This window comes from Xenopus laevis, chromosome 4S (genome assembly GCF_017654675.1).
Source record: "Xenopus laevis strain J_2021 chromosome 4S, Xenopus_laevis_v10.1, whole genome shotgun sequence".
Classification (NCBI taxonomy): Eukaryota; Metazoa; Chordata; class Amphibia; order Anura; family Pipidae; genus Xenopus; species Xenopus laevis.
This window is the reverse complement of record NC_054378.1, coordinates 82,161,933-82,187,161: the sequence shown is the minus strand read 5'-3', so window position 1 is coordinate 82,187,161 and position 25,229 is coordinate 82,161,933. Positions and strand designations below refer to the sequence as shown.

The window sequence follows — 25,229 nt, the reverse complement described above, 5'->3', positions numbered from 1 at the left end:
ATAGACGTACTAATGTGTTAATGTTTCTTTTTCCTAATAAGGCTTCTCTTGCAGTTTCCACATTACTGGAGCAACCAGCGGGCATAGCATTCCCATCCCTTTTTCGGTAGTTTCTAGAAGCTTGATGCTGGACTGGGGATGGGGTTGAGCTTTTAAAGCTTTGGGGAGGTTCCTTCTGATGGGAGCAGCAAGGTGTGGCTATCCCAGAATGTATTAAGTGTTTATCATGAAGCGCATAAGGCTGTCGACAAAATAAACTCCTCACTTTGAATTTATCTGCCTGGTGGAAGATTGCCTTCATTGAGTGACTGCTCCAAAGGTTTTTCCGCTCCCCGTGCTGAGGGCTCAGGGCAGTGCACCTGGACCTCTTCCCTTGTGTGGTGAGTTATCTACTTCTACTTGCAGACCCTAAACTATAGTTTTATTATCCCAGGATGTATGACATGGAGTTATCCAGGAAAGGAAAATCACTGTAAGTATGATACAATTTTCCCTTTTTTCAAGTAGAGAAAAATATTTTTGTCGGTATGCTTTGTGCACCATGTTTCCTTGGATTACTGTGGAATGTAGTGATGGTTGAAAAGGGGAGTGATAGGACATTAGCCCAAAAAAAGCAAAACATTTTATAAAACCTGGTGGACTCCTACTCTCGTCTTTCCACTTGAAAATGTAAGATACTGAACAGTGCAATCTTCTTTCTGAAATCACTTAACAGCTGCACTGTATAATTTCACAAATCCTTTGCCCCATCTGTTCTTGTGTTTACCTTAATTGAAAGTAATAGATGGGATACACTGCTGGGAATGATGAGCTACACAGTTGGGATGATGTGCATTCTATCTTATACAATACAAACTTATGCAGCTGCATTTTGATTTTAATATTATCAAACCAATCATTTTATACGCAAAATGCAGAATTATTCATATATGCAGATTTGGCCCATATATGCTGTGTGCACTCCTTCCTTATTGCTATCAACTAGTACCTTGCAGTTTGGGGCTTGCTGTTCTTACTGCAGTTGACTTCAACTGCTGAACTCGTTAGCTATTTTATCCATCAGAAATACTAATTAATGTAAAGGAGGGTAAAGATTTTGCTCACCTGTACTTTTGGATGTCCCCAGAAGGTTTAAGCAAGCTAGGGGCTGGGCCTGTTTCACAGTTGGGAGGGGGAGATGTTTTACTTTACAGTTTAAAGAAGACATATAGGATAAATAAAAAAAAAACTAATTTTGTAGGAAATTATAAGTAATGTATGGTGTTGCTTTTACATGGTGCTAACCATTATTATCTTTTTTTATTAAAGCTCCCTATAGATGTTCTCTGGTCCCTGTTTCTGTTTCAATGAGGGGTGGGCATGTCCTAATGGTCCCTGCCAGTAGGAGGGGGACAGCCAATCACAGCCCTACAGTCACACAAGCAGAGACAGGATTCAGTTCCCTATCAGGTCCTGCTAGCTGCTGATTGGTTCTTGGCCTACAGTGCAGTGAGCTGAGAGTCACCTACTCCCCTGCACAGCCTTGGAATTTAGGGTGCAGGAAGTGGAAGAGAAGGGAGGGATTATTAGGGTTTTTGCAGAAAAATTCAATAAATCAGCATGAAACACTAAATTTTTAAGCACAATTATTCTATATATAAATGCACTGGTACATTCTTACTTTTTACACAAAATGCCTCCTTTAAAGTGTTTCCTGGTAGTTTTGAATGTGGACAGGGGTGTCTGGTTCCCTAGTCAGTGCAAAGTCTCTTTGGACCCCACTTTCTGGAGAGGGTGGTTGGTGCTTGACAACTCACTCTTGAGAAACAGGATCAAGGTAGTTATTAAAACAGCCAGAGGCTCAAAAAAGGAGACCAGAAGGTTTAGTACCCCACCGTGTCACCTGCCAGGATTCCTGTAGTAATTCATCACTGTTAGCATCCTTCAAGTGCTGGAGACAATTAAAAGTTTAAATACATTTTAGCACACTTAAGGTGGACATAGACATAACAATTACAATCTTTCCTGCAATCATTGGTTTGTTTTCAGTACATATGTGTTAGAGTTAAATTGTCAGATATACAGGGTGAAACAATAGAATTCACAGCTGTAACTGTGGCTGATGTTTGTGGTGCCAATCAAAGTTTTCCAAGCCGACCAATATCCAAGTCTTCTGCCAAAACTGGTCAGCTTGTCTCCCACCATACCCACACCGAATATCGTTGTGTACAATATTATCGGTGTGTCTATGGCCACCTATAAGGTATGGTCACCCAAAAGTGGGAAAAAGAGGACTAGCAAAAAATACAATTAACTCTGGAGAACACAATATATTCACTGTGGTTCTCCAGAGTTAATTTTATTTTATGGACAAATACAAGAAGTCCTCTGCACTCAACCCATTGACATTTTGTGCATACTGCTACTGAAAAATGCCTTACTCTTTAAACAAAACAGGGATTGTGTGTCCATATATTGCAATATATTTAAGCTGGCCAACTACGTCAAAGTCATCCCATATCTGGCCAGTCCTACGCTTAATATTCATCTGATTCATTAAGAATTCTATTGCTTCATTATACAATTTACAAAGGGACTAAGTTTTACCTGCAACTTACTTGCTGCTTTCAAAGTAAAACTCCCAAACTTGGCTGCCCTTTTATTAGACACCAGTGGGATCACCTGACTATAGCTGGGAAGGGTGGGAGCTACAACATGGAGCTGGTCACTGCTCTTGTATAACTATAACAAACAAGCGAAAGTTGTGCTCACCACTAATTTTTAAAACTAGCTCATTGGGCTTATCTAAAAATAGCATTGCTCATTACAATTGATTATTGTGTTGTAAGAAAATGTTATCTGTCCTAGCTTTAAACTATTAGTGCCTTTCTGTTGGGTGATGGAATTTGTAAAACATATACACTGCATAGGTTTTTCAATTTGCATTTCTCTGTTATCACTTGAGCTTACACAAATTTTAATTCAAGATGCTTTTGCTTCCTATTGTCATTCATTCGATTCTCACTTAATATTTATAAAACATTAAGAGGAGATGTTGCCCATAGCAACCAATCAGATCTTTGCTTTTGTTTCCTAACTTATAGATTGATGTTTAAATCTAATTGCTGATTCGTTGCCATGAGCAACATCTCCAGACATCTCTCCAGATATGTATATCGAATGTTAGTAAACAAGCCCTTATGGGGGTTATTTATTAAAGTCAGCTTTTTTTCTGGTTGGACTTTTAAAGGGGAAAAACATTTTTTTATAGAAAAAAAAACGTAAATTTTTCGAGAATTATTAAAATTTGATGGTGTTAAATGTCTGAATAAAAAAGTACTCCAACTCAGACCTGCCGAGTTCATGTACGAAGAAGTCAATGGCAGATGTCCCTTTGACAATTTGAGGATATCCTGATCTGCACTGGGTTTTGTTCAATAATTCAAAGATTTTGTGAAATCCAAAAAAGTCACAGGTTTCAGGCATTTAATCTGAAAATGTCCCCTTTTTGGTGACAAATCCGAAGAAATCGTACGATTCAGATTTTTCATGATTTTCCGCACAAGAAATTTTTGTGAAAATGTATTGATAAATAGGGGGGAGTCTGTGTAGATTTGGTCAGAGTGGTTTTCATAAAATATTATAACATTTCAGATTTTGATAAATAAACCCCATGAAGTAAATTTTCAGGTGGACAACCCATTTAAGTTATTCTCATTGTGTGAAGACTTCTTTATAATCCTACATTAGAGGATTTTATATTATTGGTTGTGCAAAGGATTGTTTTTTTTTTCAATAATGTCTTTATTTGCACCAATTAAACATATCAACAAACAAAATTGAATGCAATATAGTATTATCATTTTACATAGGGTTACAAATAAAAAGGAAGTAGACCTACACACAAGGGTTTCCTCTGGCCTACTCCCACATTCCTCAATATATGTTACAAAATAAACCACCCTATCTCTCTTGATCGATATAATTTTTGTTTTCCCACAAGATTACCTCTAAATGCATTTAGGGTCCTGCTAGGTATAAGGCCGTCTGATTTGTTACCAATTCCATTATGCAAAGGATTGTTTAAAAAATATGTCTGCAGAGTAGAGAACATAACTACATTCTCCATTTTCTTTAAATAAAGAAATAGTTTAGCACATTTCAAAAATGAGTAATTAAAAATTGTTAAACAATATTAAAATATATTTATATATATTGTATTTAAGCATATATTTAAATTAACAAAATATGCAGCACTCACAGGTCTTGACATCAATCAGAAAAAGCACTTTAGGGAGATGTAAAATCAATATATGACTGAAACATCAGATCTTCCATAAAAACGATTATTGTTTTTTACACCAAGACTTCTGAGTGCAGTATATTTTGTTATGTTCACTATAGCTTCTAACTAGCACCCAGGTAACTGACTCTTATAGGTGTGCTCTCTCTGTATATAAAAAGTGCAGTATTTGTAAACTCTTACTGTTGAGGATCATTCTGCTACTTTGTTGGGCTAAAGTTACAAGCAGTGTAATAATTCTGTTATGTCTTCATTTTACAGCAGTTTTAGTGCTTTTATTTCCATCAGTTTTATATGTTTATCCCAATAGGCTGTTAGTGGCTGCATAGTCAATCCATATTTTCTGATTAAGGAATAGTTTAGCATCCATTTGTAAATCGGTGTGTTGTCTTGAAAAAGAGCTTGTAACTTGTTTTTCCAACTTCTGTAAAACGTTTTCAGATCTGAAAGAAAAACTGAGTATTACATTTTTGAGTACAGGTATGGGATCCGTTATCCAGAAACCTGTTATCCAGAAAGCTCTGAATTACGGAATGACTTCATTATAATGAAATAATCCAAATTTTTAGAAATGATTTCAATTTCCTCTAAAAATAAAACAATACATTGTACTTGATCCCAACTGAGATATAATTAATCTTTATTTGAAGCAAACCCAGCTTCTTGGGTTAATTTAAGGATTTTCCAGTATACTTAAGGTATGAAGATCCAAATTACAGAAAGATCTGTTATCCAGAAAAACCCAGGTCCTGTGCATTCTGGATAACAGGTTCCATACCTGTACTAAAGACTTATTTTAAAATGAATAATAGTCAGTACTGTACATGAGCATGCCAATCCATATTTAAAATGAAAAAAATAGTATCTTGAGCCAAAATAACAACACGGTTATTACAACAGGCTAATTCAATTAAAATAAAGATGTTGCAAGTATCCTATATATAATACATTAATTAAACTTGATACCAGTGATGAGTGAAATTTTTCACCAGGTTTTGCTCTGATTCCTATAGATTCCAATGGGTGAAAAAAAATTGTCCCACATCAAAAAAAAATTGTTGCCCATAGACTTCAATGCATTTGGTAAATTTTGGCAAAGTGTAATGGGTCAGATTCACCCATCACTACTTGCTCAATTTTACATTGAGCATTTGTAATTATTAAGAACAAAGCTTGAGGAAGCATTGACCCTTTGTCAGTGGTGGGTTATATCCTTTTCCAACACCATTAGCTGGGGTGTGACAATGGATAAAAGACTCCACACGATAATGAAGTGCTCAACCCCTGTGTTCCGTCTCGTCAGACCAGGTGCTTAGTGGTCAATTACCCTCTCTGCCATGGGTTGAAATCATATATTCAGTCCATACGACCATAGCACACTGACAAACAGGTTTCTGTTGCGTTTCAAGTGTTTTATTGGCTCATTACAGTAGAAAAAGGCCTTTTTCTACTGTAATGAGCCAATAAAACACTTGAAACGCAACAGAAACCTGTTTGTCAGTGTGCTATGGTCGTATGGACTGAATGGATAAAAGACTTTGACAAAATACAAAGTAAAGAGGGCACATAACACATAAAATGTATATACCGTATATACTCGAGTATAAGCCGAGTTTTTCAGCCCCCAAAATATGCTGAAAACTCTACCACGGCTTATACTCGGGTCAAGCGCAAAAACGGTCGCCGGCGTCTAAGAATAGTAGACGGCGTCCAAGAATAGTCGCCTGGCGTCCAAGAATAGTCTCCAAGAATAGTCACTGGCATCCAAGAATAGTCTCCAAGAATAGTCGCTGGCATCCAAGAATAGTCTCCAAGAATAGTCACTGGCATCCAAGAATAGTCTCCAAGAATAGTCGCCAGCATCCAAGAATGGTCGTCGGCATCCAAAAACGAGATGCCAGCACCTCCAATGGGAGCAGAAACCCTCGATTTTTTTTCTGTGTGTCGTTATTCACTAACACCACACAACATCTAACCCCCTGCCACTGACATCTCTTGAAACTCAGCAGGTTTTATGATTTAGATTTTTAGATTCATAAATCTCAAAAAATAAAAGTTTGAAACATTTTGTAATTTTCTCACTATGTGGGGGGAATTTGAATACATTCGTCCCTTAATTTTTAATCATTGCATTTCATATGACTGTTTCAATGATGGAAGCCTTGATTGTTTTTCTTTCTATTAAATGATGTATTAAGCTTATAGTAATAGATGGTAATTCTTACCTTGGATTTCCACAGCATAACGTTTTACGATGTGATGCAGAAGGCTCAGCTGAACAACATAAATATGAAAAAAATGCTAACAAAATGGCTTACTACAGATATCTGACTACTTTTAATAAAAACTGGATCAAAGAAAATATAAGAATAGATTTAGGGTTTTGAATACTGTAAGAGAAGACTCTACCAATATATTAAAATAGTGACAAATTATGACAATAAAAACTGAACATCTTTATAGCTTTTACAACCTACAAGATATATTAAAAAAAAAATTCAGTCTTTATATAGATATATATGCATGCATTCATTTTGTTCAAAATATTTCCTTAGATATGTTTCCTAAATGTATTAAATCTTTCTACATGCTACTCATTAGCTCGCTATAAGGCTCCACCTCCTTTTTTTAAGTAAGATTTTTAACATGTCCTGTTGTCAACCTTTAAAACTGGAGAAACCTAGGCACATATTCCACATGCTGCATGGCTATTAAGCAATTAATTTGGGTGCTTAAGACCATATTTGCTGTATGTATAATATGCACTAAACCATTAACAATAAATTACCCTCCATCCATGAGAACGCATATTAAAACAAGAGCTTCAAATGGTTAAAGTGTTAATAGCATATTATAACAGTTCCAACTTTTAAACATACTCCCATATAAAAATATAGCAAAATGCCAGCAATTTTTCCTTTTTTTATGATTTTTTTTAAAATTCGTCTGGTGGAATGATACAATAGTTCTCTAGTGCTGAGGTTTTTCTCTAGCGAATTGTCCTCTTCATCATTTAGTAAATAGGCAATGTCATGGTGGATTGTCTTTTTGGCAAATTTTCACTAAACATCCACAAATGAATGAGCAGAGAGACTGTGTAGGGTATAATGAGGAAGGTGTACAGTGAGCATAATATGTCCAATTGAAATCTGGTTGTCCCAGGTTATCCTACCTCCAACATAAAAAAAAAAAAATTAATTATGGCATCAATGAAGACTTGCTACAGAGGGTGTGTACTAGGCATTTTTTTGTGATAACCTTGGCTTTATTTTAAGTTTTCTCTAAAAAGAACCTGGTGTATTTTTCTACTGAATAGACCTAAATGATGATAATTATACTGGGAATGTATTTTTTCTTTCTCTTGGAGTTGTGCAATCAACTTACTGCAAATATAACTTTAATTGCTGCACTTTTTGTACAGATATTAAAATTGGGCAATAGAGATGAGTGGGTTTTTTTGGTTTTTGGTATGGTTTCACTGTGAATTTTGGAGTTTCGCCATCAGCAAAAAGTTTTGCGGAACAACCCCATAGATTGACCATGTTTCAGTTTCACACGAGACAAAAAAGTTGCAAGATAGACAAAAACAAAAGTGCATCTTATTATTATCTGTTGACGGTCAGATTTATTCATTTTGCCTGTGTTCTAAGTTATAATAAAACTTGAATAAGGGTCTCCAAGAGGTAAAGTAGTTACCACATTAAGGAAGTGGTCCAGGACCTCAAAATAAATAATAAAATCTAAACACAGAGTTAATGTTATCTTGTTGTTCATTCACGCAATGCCATTTTATTTTTACATTTTTGGCTACATAGCGAGATATCTAAAGGCAAATCATTTACAACCCATCAAAATAGGAAAAAACAGATCAGCTAAATGTTTTTCAGTGTCTACTTCATGCTAAAAGCTTATTTCAAGATGAACATCTCCTTTAAAATGTACAATAACTTATTTATTTTCATATGTATTTCTCGGGAACCCAACAAATAGTGAAGCTTGCCCTTGAAATGGAATGGAGGATATGCCCTAACAGTCAACATTCTAAGGAGGACAGCAACCAGCAAATCAGTTCTTATGTTGAGTCCTTTGGGTTTAGCCCAATATTGTGGGAAGCCCTGTTTTTTGTTGCTGAGTATTCTTGATTTTTATTTTATTTGTCAGGAAATGTATCTGATCTCACAAACTGAGAGGCCCATGTACTAAGTTGTCGAGATACTATAGAAGTCAATTAGATCGTTCAGCACTTTTTTATGCATAATTTTTTTAATTGGAACTTTTAATAAATTCAATGAAAGTTGTGGTTTTAGAGTGAGTTTAGTCATGGTTTCAAAAACTAAAACCATTAAAATCCAATAATAAATAAGCCTCCACATGTTGCATATTCATGTTGTATCTCTTTGGCATAATACATTTTTACCCTTTTACATTAACAATATTGAAAAGCTAACAATTTAGCACTGCAACCCTTTTCCACCTAAATATTTTTAAAGTAAATTGAAGTTTCTTGATGCAGAACAAGGTTTTTAATTTCAAACCTAGTTTAACTTGTCTAATTTTAGTATTTTAAGTAATCTAAATTTAACAATGGAGGTTTGTGTAATTTTCTGAGGAGTATGGTTTTTATTTAATTCTTCCTAGGCTTAATTAAAAAGTTAATTACTTTATCTAGCACAGGGGCTACTTAATTAAACAGAATATATTTCTGTAGTGCAGTATATTATTTTCAGTGTGCTATACCGTTAAACATTACTAAACTAAACTATGCTGGGTTTTTTCCAACAATATACCTCTTTTTTCAGTGTAACATTTTTAGCTTGATATATCCATTATCCATAAGGAAATAGTACCTTTTGTATAGAATAATTTTTTATTCATCTTTCACCCAATCTTCAACCATTGGTCCTGGTACCTACAAACAATAAATATAAATACATTCTGGCACTTTTGCCTTTTGAGCCTCAATAGTGATGGGCGAATTTCTCCCATTTCGGTTCACTGACAAATTCGCCAATTTCCCGCGGAATTCGCAAAACAGCTAAAAGTCGCAAAGCGCAAATTTTTTGAACGCCAGTGACAATTCAAATGCTGTGGACATTTAAGATGATGTCAACAATTCCAACGTGCGGCGATTAGTGATGGGGGAATTTATTCGGCAGGCGCAAGTTTACGGTGAATTCCCGCGATTCGCCGCCGGCGAATAAATTTTGCAAAACCCCCACGAGAATTCACCGGCGTCCAAAAAGATGGACGCCGGCATCACTTTTTTTGACACCCGCGCAATTTCACAATTTTTTTTGGATGCCGGCATCCAAAAAAATGGGAAATTCGCAAATTTTTCAACAAAGCAAACCCCCCAAATGCGCCCATCACTACCGGCGACAATTTGACGCACATTAAAGTCAATAGGTGCCTTTAAATTTCGCCGGTGCCTGGAATTGTCATCGGCATTAAAAAGATTTGACGCCTTTCGCGAATTTGTTCGCGGGTGGCGAAACACATAAGTTCTCTGTGAATTTGCGCCTGCCGAATAAATTTGCCCATCACTAATTACCAAGTATGCCTTACAAGGGAGGCTGTCCTCCTAATCTGAAAAATATCATTTGAGAAACAGGGTATATCCTACATGGCATTATACAGCTATATAGCTACCTGTGAGAATTATTAGAATTGTATAAAATAAGAATAACTATTGTAGTGCACGCTATACTGGGAAGTAGTATCCAGTATGGAAGTACCGGCTTGCCGGCGCTGCACTTCAACATTTCAGTGTCTTATTGAACCTTATGGTGAAGAAGGCTCTTGATTTTATGCAAGTTACAATTCTATATCATGTTAGATCTTTTGATCTAAGCATGTTATTTGCTATGTATCTAGGAGCAAGCTTAAATTCTTATTACTACCACTGTTATAAATGAATAAAGAAAGAAAACATCAGCTCATTTCTGGTGTTCCTTGGGGAAGGTAGTTCAAAAACATGTTGTTATTTTAAACCCTTTAATGAATCAGCACAATGTAATAATCTATGATGAAGTGATAGTATCTACCATTCAAAATCACTTGTTTCAGTTAATCTATCCCTAAGGGTTCAAACAATTAAGTTCCAGCCACTATAAAGTTATTGCTAGTGATAAAAGGTTTCCAATAGTATTATTACTGATAAATAATTTCACTACCTTGAAATGGAAGCAAAAATAATTGAAAACATTTATCACAGGGTTTTGCGTGTGCAAATTTGTGATAAAGGTTTTCCCCTTCACATCAAATAAATTGCCTTGATGGCTTTAGTTCTCTGTGTGTTTTAAAACATAATTACATCCTTTGAAATGTTATGGATCTGTTTTATAATTACTTGAGCGTCATTTTGCTGTCATTTTACATAAAATATGTTTAAAAAAGATATACATTTAAGTTTTAAGTAGAACACAAGACGTTATTACATATAAAGGAAAGTGGTGCAGGGCTGCAACCACCACACATGACAACAGCTACTATAATCTCTTGTCTAATACATGGTACTAACCAACTCACAAATTTCATGTTTATCATAAATGGTTATTGTGAATTATAAGTATACAATAGTGATGGGCGAATTTCTCCAGTTTCGCTTCGCTGTAAAATTGGCAAATTTTCCCCCGAAATTCTTTAAACGACAAAAAAAAAAAAACACAAACGCGAATTTTGACCCAGGCATCAAAAAAAACATTTTCCACCAAATTTTCACACCAATTCCGGAAATTTATTTGCCAGCAGCAAAACACAGAAATCTGCTGCAAATTCGTGCCAGGCGAATAAATTCACCCATCACTAGTATACAAGTATTACAAGTTCTTTGTATGTGAGATAACATTAAACCCCATTCATGAGCTAAGGATGACACAGAATTAAAGAGACATGCTAATAGAATAAGAAGAGTGGGCTTTCCTAGAGTAGAAAAGTCTTTACATTTATGTAAGGTGCAAATATAGGAGAATTCCAGATCTCACCAATTATCCCAGTTACGTTATGCTAGAGAAGTCATTGACTGTTTCCAATTTAAACTTCTTTAACATTTCTTCCATTGTATGTTGCTTCCTCATTGCATTACAATTCCAATCTGCAAATCATACACAAAAGAATATGTCTCTAAATTCCTCTGAACTTTAAAAGATCTATTTCCTATTTTGTTTCCTAAGTTGTTACATTTAACAAATATTTTTATTATTTAAAGGTTTTATTATTCTTGATATTCTTTCATTTACTAGCTAAACCAGAAACCCCAAGATGTCTTTAAAATGAGAGTTATGCTACCACTCCTTCCCCTGACTTAAAAAAAAACCCAACCACACATGCATACAAAATCTTGGCATCTTGTCATTGTGAGTGGGAAGTCCTTAGAAATGAATTAAAATTAAAAGTTGACCCAGAACACCACCTAAATTATAGCACTGGATGATTTGAACTATACTCCTTATCCCCTTTGCAATGGTCTGATTTATAGCATAAAATATACAGTACTTGGGTGAATATTAATTTTGCTTTGCAACAATGTTCTTCAATTTTGGCATCTATTAAACTTAAATACTGTTGTACAGTGGCATTTGCTTTGAGTTTTTCAAGTATATTGTAGACCAGAGCCAAATGACAGCTGTAATGGGAACATGGCTAACCATTTGACTGAAATATGCATGAGATGTGTAGCTCTGTAAATTATTTTCATAAAAATGAATAAATGCAAATGTTGAGAATTTTCACTGCATTAATCTACAATGTGTTAAATATTTAATGGCTTTGAATTAAATAACCTTTTAATTATATAAAATAGACCTACGCTATGAAATATTTTCTAGATTTGTTTTGTTTCCTTTTCTGTATTAAATCCTCATAATAAATTGCAGTTAAAAAAAAAGGGTGGGGGGCAGTTATACATATATTCATGGAGTCACAAAATAGCATGTGCTGATTTTATTTATTATGCAAAGTTGGCACATCTCAAGACACACCAACTACTATTGCTATGGGTAAACTAGCCAGATGTTCTTAACACTTAACTAAAATAATAATAATGTAAACATACCATATATATCTATCTAAAAACAATCACATGGTGCAAATTTCTGGAAATTAATGACCGCACACATGAAAAAACACTCACAGGCCCTTTGTAACAGTGATTTCACATTTTATGATGGGGCACTGTAAAAGTATAATACAATGCAACAGAATATGAGCAATTCATACTTTATTATAGAAGGCTAATATATGCAAAAAAATTTAATTCATCCATGAAACAAAATTCTTGGTACTATGAAATATTGCACTAAAGAGATGGTATGTGATTTAGCTTCTTTGTTTTCTGCTTTTCATGTATGTGTGCATGCCGCTCTCCACTTCCATCCATTAAAGGCTCTGTAATTGTTCTTGGTGCTTGAGATACATCATTTGACTGTGCAACCTCTGCCTTGCGTTGTGGTGGTCGCAGAGTTTTTGTGGTATTTAAAAAAGGATTCACTAATATGCGGGCAGTTCCTGAAGAGGTAAATTGGTTGAACAACACTTTCTTTGGACAAGTATGGTTATAATTCTCTTTATATTGCAGAAATAGTATTATTTACACATCACAGTATGTCTCCCTCCTTTTGTTTTTCAGTCGCACCCTTAAAGGCAATAGGTGCATAAAACCACACAGTGCCACCTAGTGGCACACTTCAGGATTGTTAGGGGGCCATACTGCGACACAGGAAGGAAAGAACTACTCCCTCCATTAGATTAAGGACCCCTGTAGTAGCCAAACCTTAGGGCAGGGTCCCATACATTTTTTGTTGAGCCACATTTAAATGTAAAAAGAGTTGGGGAGCAACACAAGCATGAAAAAAGTTCCTGGGGTGCCAATTAAGGGATGTGATTGGCTATTTGATAGTCCCTATGTGGACTGTCTGCCTGCAGAAAGCTCTGTTTGGCAGTACACCTGGTTTTTATGCAACCAAAAATTGCCTGCAAGCCAGGAATTCACAAATTAGCACCTGCTTTGAGACCACTGGGAACTAAATCCAAGTGGTTGGTGAGAAACATGTTGCTCACGAGCCACTGGTTGGGGATCAGTACCTTAGGGGAATGCACTATAAATGGGGAACCAATGTGTAAAAGAAAACGGATCCGCACACACACCGATTAGTGCAGTCGGGGATTATCCCCTTTTATTCAGCCACCAAACATCAACGTTTTGGGGGGGAACACATCAACGTTTCGGGGGGAACACCCACCCTTCATCACCCTGATGAAGGGTGGGTGTTCCCCCCCGAAACGTTGATGTTTGGTGGCTGAATAAAAGGGGATAATCCCCGACTGCACTAATCGGTGTGTGTGCGGATCCGTTTTCTTTTACACATTGGTTGCTAAGGGACCCGGCCGGGTCAACGGAAGGAACGCACCACCAGCTTGCAGGAGTGGTGAACTACAGGTGTGCGGTAGGAGAAATACACTATAAATGGGGAATACATTTATCAGTCCCTTGATAAAAGCTTACTTCCAAATCTGGACATATGCAGCTTTCAGTCCTGATAAAGATGTAAACGCATCAAACATCGAGATGTGACACATAATAACAAAATAACTGAAGATTGGCTAAACTAAGAGTGTGAGGTTGATAACTTGACATCTATATAGTGAGTATTACTGTATGCAGTGACAATTTCAGCTGGCTTCCAGCACATGTGGTTGTGCACTTTCCATCAATTTTTATAAAATAATTATGGTGGACTTCACCACTTTTAGAGTATCCAGTGGTAGTTAAGAGGCTTTATTTTAAGAAAAAAATCTCTCCTTTAATATGTCTTCTATTTGAAACCACTCCGTTAAAATGTATCTTATTTTTTGTTGGGCAGGTGGAGCTGGCAAAAGAAGAAAAATGTGAATTTCTTCCTTTCCTCTCACCCCGTAAAGTTATTTTAAAAGGTAAAAAAATAAGCAGCATGGAGTTTGTTCGCACAGAACAAGATGATGATGGAAACTGGATTGAGGATGAACATCAGAAAATTCAGCTGAAAGCAGGTGTGGTTATCAGTGTGTTTGGTTCTGTGGTTACTGATTCAGCAGGTAAGTAATCATTTACTTTACATATAAGGGCTCATGTATGAAAGCAGAATGCTAAAATGGATGTAAAATTGTGTATGCTATGGCAATATACACAAAAGAAGTAATAAGTAGTGTTTTCTGCAAACACACACACATCTATTTGGTCTGCTCTGATGAATTTCATGCATATGCAAGTATAGGGACTAATGCATGAAAGTCAGTCATGTATCCACCCTTGAGCTTCTAGTAATTCTAGAGTTCCCTTATAGGTTGTATCTTCACATGCAACTGATTTGTGTCCATTGAATTGGCCCTATTGCCATAACTGAGACCACCATGGTAGTGACTCTGCACACAAATGCATTACAGAACATGAGCCCCAAAACAATTTACCAAATCAGACAGTCAGTCCAGGTGAATGGAGTGTAAGTTGCAGTATACACTTTTCAGCAGGCAATTTTAGATAACATGAGTAGTGATGGGCGAATTTAATGGCCAGGCGCGATTCTCCGGCGAATTTCCGCATTTCACGAATTTTCACCAGAGTCGAAAGCTTTTGTTTTTTTTTTTGATGCCGGCGACAATTCCGACATTGGCTACAATTAAAGGTACCCATTGACTGTAACGCACGTCAGAATTGCCATTGTCGACGGTGTCAAAAAATTTTGACACCGGCGTCAGAATTTTCAGTTTGTGAATCTTTCCCATTTCGCTGGAAATTCGCAAATTTTACTATGAAGTAAAATGGGAGACACTTGCCCATCACTAAACACAAGCTCCATTGAATTTGTACTATGCTGGAAAATTAAGGAATTGAAAAAATAGTCTTCTTTAAGCTCTCACAGTATGCAATCGAGTACTGTATCTGCCTCTATAAAGTATGCTGCTAAGGTAAAGTGCAAATGTTAGGCACCAGCTGAGAATGCGTGCTTGGTTTGCTTTCTGTAAAAAAAAACATTTTGTGATCTCACAGCTCATAAGCATATGTATTGATTGTTTTCTTCTGTCTTTCCTCTTCCAACATATTCATCTAGATATTGACCAGAGCTGTTTTATGAATTATAATGATTTCAGATATTACTGTGTGATACATGATTTTGAAAGGCTTGCTGAAACAGCTTCATATATTTTAAGCCCCGTTCTTCTTTTCTAAGACAAAATTGGGTAAAACTGGTCAAAAATGTTTGGCATATTGTATATTCAATTGTTGTATTAATGGATAACAAGATACCAGCAAAACAAAGCTGTCATGTTTTAATGTTCATGTAAGCAACTCATTCCTTCCCTGGAAACACTGATTCTTTTGTTTTATATTTGCTTTTTTTTTTTGCTTTTTTATCCCAACATAAAAAAGCAAACAAAAGAAGCAGCTCTCTTCTACTTTATGCAGAACAAAAGAATGTTCTGACATTATGGGAGGATACTAAAGGATAAAGGATCATAGTTAATATTGTTATTTTTTATCTTGAAGTTCAGAAGGAAATTTGATAAATGAAACGTCTTTCTTATTGCATTTCCCTCTTTGATTTGTGCATACAACACAAGGCAAAGTTGTAAGCATATATCAAAGCTAACAATCTCTGATGTAGAAAAAAAGTATTTTGCAGACATGCTGTTTGGGTTTGTACATGTGAAATTAAATAATCTTGTGCCTCTTATTCTTTTAAGATTGCTTTTATTTGTTGCATAAGATGCAATTTTGGTCCCAATTTGCTGTTTTATTTTTTAACTTTAAATATATCTATAAAAAAAAACATTATTTAAAAGCAAAAAGTAGGCCATTTAATTATCTTATTGCACATAATCAACTGATTTAAAATTAAATCAATGAACTTACATATCCAAAGGGGACTCTATTATATTGGCCACTTTGCTTTTATCTACCTGAGACTTGCAGAATCATAGCTTTCAGCCCAGCTTCAATCTTTAAAAAATGTAAAAAAAATACCAAAACAAAACTGCAGCATTGAGATAATATAAGGAAATGTTCGTCCTTCCAGGCCACTGATGAATCATTCGCATAACCATATGGACAATCTGGTAGTGCATCTGCCTTTCCCAGACTGACTGTACATAAGCAGGTGTTCTCTTTCCAGTAGTACAAGTATGTAATACCCTTACAATATGAAAGAAAGGAGAAAAAATGAAAAGTTATGTTAACAAGGAGATTTTGTAAGACATTCTTGGCAGAATGTATGTGGCAATCTCATAGCATTGTGTAAAAGAGACAGATGCTAGAAATGCTAGAAGTGTTATTGCTGTTTGAGGTTCCAGTATGCAGATTGAAATAATATGGTTAATATCTGATGGCAATGTGTTAGTATAAGCCAGAAACAAGGAGAGAAATATGCCTAAAGCATACTGGAGATTATAAAATGTTGTGATATTTTATTTAAATCAGTAATGTGACATTTTTAATTTTTTCATTGGTTAGATAGCACTCTGTAGGTGTATTTGAAACATGGTATTAAGTGAAGTACATTTTGTTATGTGTGCATATACAGCTTGGGACAATATTTTATTAGAAACATTCATCAATAAAACAATACACACTGCAGTAAGTAATAATTTTTTGTGTATAGTGTATCTAGCTCAGATCTACATATCCTACATATATATCTAGTTATTCTATATGTTCTTTAGCTTAATAAAACTGAAATAGATGTATGCTGCTTTTGTATAATCTGTCTGCATTTCAGTGGTATCATGTGCACAGTGATCTATTTTTAATGAGTTCATTCAGTTGGGCTGAACCCCTCAACCCTTAGGCTGGGTTGGGGTTTCCCTTGCCTTGTTTTGTTGTGATGTGATAGATTCTCCAACATGAAGCCCCATTGCTTTCCATAGTGGATGATGCTCAGATTCTCAGAAAAGCAGAGGGATTTCATGTCCCAGATTTCCACTTCAAAAGAAGATGATGTGGTTGAATGATTGATGGAGGGGTTGTTATCTTGTGGAAGGCTCCCGGTGTGCACTCACTTTACAAGGAGATATATATATATTGTAGGGATTAGCCCAGCAACTGGATGAGTACACCGATTAAACCGATCAGGCACAGTAGAACAATGGGTTTGAGTGAAACACACTGTGGGTTTTTATTTGAACAGCCCTATTTACACCATTTAGAGCTGGACAAAACGAAAAGGGTTAAAAAATAAAACAAAACAGCAAAATAAACCCTTGGCAGCTAACTATACATTTAGGCTTCCCTGACTATCAGACCGGAAACAACCTTGCATTACTCTGGTCTCTACCTTAGCAACAACAGTCTTTACCACACACAAAAGAAAGGTTTGTATTTCACCCAAAACCCCAAAAGTTTGCTTACCAAAAAAAAAAGAAGTCTTTCACAGAACTCCCCAGCCTGATATCTCACATGAGAACTGGTTCCAGAGTGGAGCCAAACCCTAAGCAGGCTGGGAATTCTTATAGCAACCTGGATCAGCAGATTAGATTCTGCTGAGCTCGTTAACTGGTCTGTGAGCTGACTGCTTTACCAGAAACTGAGAGCAAACTGCTCAAACCTGGGACAGACATACACACCATCCTGCACAAATCCACAAACTTTTACTGACCTGCTGTCACATAATATATATATATTCTACAAAAGTACTGGTATCAAGTATGGAAGGCTTGTCCTTCTTTTTCTGCTTTTCTGTTGTAACCAATGATACCAATGAATCATAAAGTAAAAATAATGCAGAATATAATACCACACACTATTCCAATTAAAGCTTTTCTTGCTCTAGATGTTTGGCAGGATATAATTTCCAGAGCAATGTAGCAAAATGAGGTGCCATACACGCTAAAAGGGTACTGAAAGTGTAATTAAGCCATGTATGATTAGCCACAGAAGGTGAAAAATAATTACTGACTTGTGGACAATGCACAATGAAAAATGTGTTTCTCAAAAAATTGTCTCCCGTTCTGTCACATCTAATAAATGGGTTAAATACCCTTTTGTATATTGGATTAAGTACCCTTTCATATATTGACTTCTACATGACCTCAGGTTTGAGATGGAGTATTTTTTTGATTCAGACTTTAAGCAGCCTGGGGGTATAATAAATCTCGAAAATTTAGTTTTTCCACTAAAATTTTAAAAAACTCAGTAAATAACCACCAAAATATCACAATCCCAGTGAACTACATGAAACATAACAGGGCACATTTACTAAGCTCGAATGAAGGATTCGAATGAAAAAAACTTTGAATTTAGAAGTATTTTTTTGGGTACTTCGACCATCGAATAGGCTACTACAACCTTCGAACGATTCAAACTAAAAATTGTTCGACTATTCGACCATTCTGTCTCTTTAAAAAATACTTCGACTACATACTTCGGCAGTTTAAACCTACCGAGATAAAATGTTAGCCTATGGGGACCTTCCCCAGCACTTTTCTTAAATTTTTTTTGATTGAAGAAAAAGCCTTCGATTGATCATTTAAATTTTTATTTTTACTTCGATCGATTGAAGGATTTGCGCTAAATCCTTCGAATTCGATATTTGAATTCGAAGGATTTAACTTCGAGGGTCGAATTCGAGGGGTTATAAACCCTCGAAATTCGACCCTTGATAAATGTGCCTCTACCTGTACATCCAAAATAAACAGATCTTGGTAGATCTAGTCTTTATTTTCACGTGTCAGTAATCCAAATAAGTGGAACTTAACATTAAAGTTAATGTGCACACCATTTAGAGGTATAGTCTTGTACTAAAACATTCATGCAGCCATTTTTTTTTAAAAAAAATGTACGTTTTTTTTAAATTCACCGATTTTTTTTTTATTCTACACATGTTTGCATCTGAAAGAGTATTTAAAAGCCACAAGCTCAAAAATGCCACTTGCATAATGTTTTATCTCTTTGCATTCACATTTTAAAAACACAATGTGTACCAATTAAAAAGTTTAAATGTAGGTATCAAAATATGATGAATAATTCTAAAAACTAAAATTGTAGGAGTTTAAGAAATCATTAAATTGCTTGCTGATGCTTCACAGAAAGTCTGCAGTTAATGAGCATTTCTGTTATTTAAATAAGACTAAATTGAACACACATTACATGGATACATAATTAGTCATGGCAGTCAAACACATATAGCTTTGCTTTAAGAATTCATTTAGGATCCTTTCTTCATTCCATTTGTTTAGTTAATTAAACATACTGTTGCCATATTTCTTTTTTTCATTTCAAATTACTTTTGTGTAAGACTATTTTTTTTTTTTTTCTTGTTGTAGTCATTCAATCTGCAATCCTTACAACATTCTGATAAACATTTTGATTTCTGAAAGGGTTTATTTTTTTAACAGGACAATGAAAAGCATGTCTAGAGAAAAAGACCTTGGGGCAGAGTTATGACAAAAGTATGGACTGAATTATGATTGATGCTGGAGGAGGAGCTAGCCTAGATGTTAATAAGCAGTCTTTGATGTGGGACCTCATGCTAGAGACCCTGGTTAAATACCCTGTGACCCTGGACAAGTCACTTAAATGTCTTGGTGTCCCCGCCACTTAGTGCTCCTATACTGGCTGCCTTGCTTGCTGTAAAAGCGATTTGAGTCCTATGGGTGAAAAGCGCTAAATAAAAATCATTGACATTCCCCTTAACAGTTTTGGGAATTATTATTACAAAGAAAATATTTATGTGATCATTTATCATTATGAATATTTATATTTATATTACTGATATTTTTTAATTCAACAATGTACCTTTATTATAAAATACATTTACTTATAGATGGTTATAAGGAGCAACATCCCAGGCTAATTATTCTTTTGGATGGTCTTGGATCATGAATCCTGAAGTCATAAACAATGACTCATATCAGTATTGATTGAAATTGTTTTAATTTATCAAACTGATTGGCCAGTTAGATCATCTCAAAGTTTAAATCTTTGAATTTGCAGATCAAATCTCTCTTAGTTTAAGCTTAAGATTTATCAAAGTGTGAATTTAGAACTCACCACAATAAAACCCACTTTCTATTCTTTCCTATGGGATTTTTAAAAACATATTCATTAAATGGTGAACTCCATTGATAAATACGATTCTAAAAATCCCATAGGAATGAATGGAAAATGAGTTTTTTTCTGTGGTGAGCTCTAATCTCACTTTTGGTAAATCTGCCCCTAAAACTAAGGATTCTACTGAATAATGGTGTAAATTTTAAGTTTTTCAACAAAAAATAGTAAAAATAAAAACAAGTAAACTAATATGTTTGCAAATGGCAGGCTGTCATTTCTCTTGAAACAGCAGTTATACTGGCCGATTTATCAACTATAGTTGTATGTTTCTCTGCCAATAACTACTGCTTGTTGTAAACAGGGGCATTTCTGCCATGAGGCAAGGTGAGAACCTTGTCTCTGGCAGCAACGATCTGCTCCTGGTAACTTTAAGAGTCTAATTTCTCTTAATTACAATGCAATTTTGGCTTTTCTAGTGCAAAGAGAGCAAAATAGCGATGTGGCACCCTTCGGACCCCTACTGGTTACATATAGGTAAGAGCGCATGATGAGAGGTGGGGGGTGGCATTCTTTATTGGTATAATTGCCTCTGCTTTTAAAAAAAAAACTTTAATCTTAGCATTCAATACACTATTTGAATATTAGTGCTCAGCACTGTTTGTGAGCTACAAAGAAAAATGTTCAGAGCGATCTAACACAATCTAACAAAGACAAACATCTAAGCGTCAATAAAAGTGACAAATTAGAATTAAATACATTTATTTGAATTTTGATAAAAAAAAATTCACATCAGATGAACAATACAAATAACATAATAGGAAAAAGCATTTATGCTTACTGTGGAATCTACTGTAGATTACCAGTATCAAAAACATCTACAAATAAAATACTAACGCATATTAAGATCAACGTGACCTTCTCTATGAAAAGTCTGAACATGTTTTTTTACCAAGTAAACCTCATTCATGAGTAACTCATGGCTTTTGCTGCCAGTTTATCTATGGAAAATCTTTTTGCACATCATGGTGCAAACTTTGTTGCTTTTGTGTAATCACCTCAATTGCCTTTTTCAGAAAGATTGTGACTATCACAGAAAAAGATTATTTCAGACCAATTGGGAGTCCTTTTATATTAAACGTTAAGGCTCATTCACTACTAAGCAGAACAGACACCATGCAAAACCTAAAAAATAGAGCTGGCACATTCCGACACCCCAAAAGATATGACTAAATTAAGTAAAGTCCAGGAGTCTCAAAATATTGGTAAAGTAGTACAAAAAGCTTATTAAAAGCTTTAAATAAAAGCCTGACACGTTTCGTGTCCCCACAGGACACTTAATCATAAGCAGAACACCACATACACATATGGATGCATACCTCCCAATTGTCCCGTTTTTCAGAAGGACAGTCCCTCTTTTGACAGCTCAACCCACAGTCCCGCATTTGTACTTGAAAAACCCGACTTTCTCTGCACTGAACAGCCAGAAAAAGAAACAAAGTTTCTAACTTAATTGGCTTTTGGCAGAGCCCAGATCAGCCAGGAGGAGGAGATAAGATAGTTTGTAACAATTTTGAGATAAGCAAATAATTAATTGTAACAGTTTAGATAAGGAGGTCCCTTGGGAAAAGCTAGACTCACAGCTTAAAGGGCAATTCACCTTCATTAGCAAAATAACTAAAAAAAACACAGAAAAATGTTCAAACTTTCACAACCTGACATATTTTGTAAAATGAACATGGTAATTAGGGGGTGTGGCCACAAAAATGGGTGTGGTTAAAAGAAATTCAACTTATTTGTCCCTCTTTTTGTTTCCAAAATGTTGGGAGGTATGTGAATGCAGTTTGTGCCAATAAGACATTTTAAGCTATTTACAAACTGTCAACACAGAATCGACACAGAATAACTTTCTATATATTTATTATATTATCTAAACAAATATTAACACAAATACTAGATTAAAAGAAAGTGGTATGAGTGTATATAAAGCAAGGCCACCCATCAGACATAGCTTTCAAAGCCAATCAATGTATGCATTATAAGAAAACAATAGAGTCTTATGCAAGGTAAAGCATATTTGTCTAAAACATAACCTATATCTATTATTGAAGGTTATTTATGGCTGATCTAACTTCGTGTTCTTAGACTTCACTGAAACCGCATCAATAGTAACTGGTAAATAAAAAAAATATATATTTTCCATTGAATATCTATATACTTTGATCTTGGGTTTATAAGCAACATTTTTTCTCATTGGAGCTTGTTATAACTGTATGTGTGTTCTGTTCCTGTGCAGCCTTGAAAGTATATTTGATTTTGTTAATGCTTCTTTTGTTGATGTATGTACTATATTGGTAGGAAATTAAAGCCATAAAAGTATTATCAACATCAGAAAGGGCTGTGTTTTTTTGTTTGTTGTTTTTAAGCAAATTAAAATATCGAAGCTGATAGTAGATGGATACATCTATTGTATACATTGTATACACCTGTTTTTTATGCAACCACAACTTGCCTCCAAGCCAGGAATTGAAAATAAGCATCTGCTTTGAGGTCAGTGGGTGCAACATCCATATATGCATACACACATTCATATACCAGTATCTATACTAATTGTACATTATAGTATCACAATAGCCTTTGATGTTATGACTGTTTAAAGGAGAACTAATCTTTAGTGAAGGGCGAATCTGTCACATTTTGCCAGAAAATTTGCTAAACGGCAAAGAAATTCACGAAATTCATTGAAATCGATGGGTATCAAAATTATTTTGGCACATGACAATTTTTACATGAGCAACAATTTTAAGACGCAACTATTTTGTCCAAATGCATTAAAGTCAATAGGCGTCTGAATAATTTTGATGTGCGACAAATTTTTTTTTTCGCAGCAAATTTTCACGGGCAAATTTTTGCCACAGTTTCACTAAAACATTTACGGGCGGCGAAATGTGAAAATTCACTGCAAATCCATGCCTTCCAAATAAATTCGTCCATCACTAGTCATCCAGAATCTTGCTGCCTCTCTGTCTTCCAGTTACAGAAAACAGTTATAAAGAAAAAGACAAAGAATAATAAGAATGGGAATGGTTTATCCAAGATAATAGATATGCAAAGATAGACTATGACATTAATGACTCCTCGATTAATCTCCTCTATCTAGTGCAACTTATCTTTTCTGAATGCTTCCCCAGCAACCAACATGAGAATAGATGTGGTGTGAAGTTTTCCTTGAGAGGAAAGTTCAGACTACTTCAGAAAGTAGTGGTGTGGTGTACTGTATGTGGTAATTCACATGTTAACTGCTGGGGAAGCATTCAGAGGCGATTAGTTGTCCCTGGTAGAGGAGATGATTCATGGCGCAACTAATCTCCTAGTCTGTTTTTGCCCTTAAAAAAATGTTTAATCAAATGTTAGACACTCCCTAGTGATTGTAATGCCTTACCTAATACCCCATTGTGTGCTCCTGTTTTGCCAAAAATTGCACCAGCTGTCCAATTACTTCTATGTCACACATGTATCCTTTCTATTATTCTTGGAAGTATTTTATTCTCACTGCCACAAATTGTAACACTTGCTTACACTTTGTCCTATACATTTTTAACTATAGATAGCTAAATTAATTAATTATGAGAACAATACTTTAAAAAAGGTGATGGAACACATTCCTCACCACAAAACAACATTGTGTAGCTTGACACTACTGGGGGAAAAAATGGGGTCTAAATGATGAATATTACTGTTTTGATAAGTGAGCACTTAACTTTTCTAAAAACGAATTTATAAATATAATAGACTAAAAGAAAGAAAAACTTAAAATAAAAAATATCAAACAACAAAGTTCTCTGTTTCTTTGCCCAGGCACTTCGCAGTACCTATGCTAAATTCCTCACTGCAGGCAAAAATGAGCATTCATCTATCCTGTTGCACATTTTATAGTATACCCAGCAGCTAGATACTGTCAACAAGCTGAGGACAAAGCTGAGGAACAAGCCAAAGTATAAAACTAGAAATTAATTTAGAAACAATAAGTACACATGGAGGCTTATTTATAAACATTCTTCTTTTAGAGGTTTTGAAACCACGACTTAACTCACTCTCTAAAACCATGAATGTCATGAAATTTATAAAAATAGCCTTAATGCCAGAGAAGCATTTTGGACATTTGAGTTAAATACACATGCCCCTCTAAGTTAAAATTCCAGATGGGATATATATTATGTTATTTGATATACATCTGCTCATAACTAATGTTATTTTGTTTTTTAATGTTCCTTGATTACTTTTTCAAGGCTTTTTAATATGTTGTTGTCTATTACATTCTATATGTTTTCAATAATTGATCCTGTAAATGGTGCTGTTATTAAGTGTATAATTAAATGTATTTATGTCATCTTGTTTAGCCTATGATAAAGGGGTGTTCCCGAAATGCATTAGACACCCGTTATACAGCAGCCACATGTTTTAATAGTACAATAAACTGTGTTTTTTACTTCGAGACAGTGGCTCTCATTTATCAACACTGGGCAAATTTGCCCATGGGCTGTTACCTATAGCAACCAATCAATGATTAGCTTTATAAAGCCAGCTGCAAGTAGAACAATGAATGCAGCAATCTAATTGGTTGCTATAGGTTACAGCCCATGGGCAAATTTGCCCTGTGTTGATAAATGAGCCCCAGTGTGTCTACAATTTTTATTTGGTTTCAAACTTAAAGAGCACAAAAGAAAAGAGCTGAATGATCCAATAAAAATTTGAATTTCTTGAAAACCTCTAACAATTTGAGTTTTTTGGACAATTACTAGCGAAAAAAATCTAAAAGTCCAAATTGATTAAAAAACAGTCCAATAAGATCAGCGCAGCTCCTATTGACTTCTGCAGGACCAACAAATTTTACCTGACAAATTTTTATATTAGAGTTTTTCTTAGTATTTA

At 35.1% G+C, this 25,229-nt stretch overlaps 1 pseudogene; it reads left to right on the top strand.

Annotated features, from left to right (window-relative positions):
• The window catches only part of LOC108714999, a 366,710-nt pseudogene that overhangs the window by 124,049 nt on the left and 217,432 nt on the right, over positions 1–25,229 (top strand).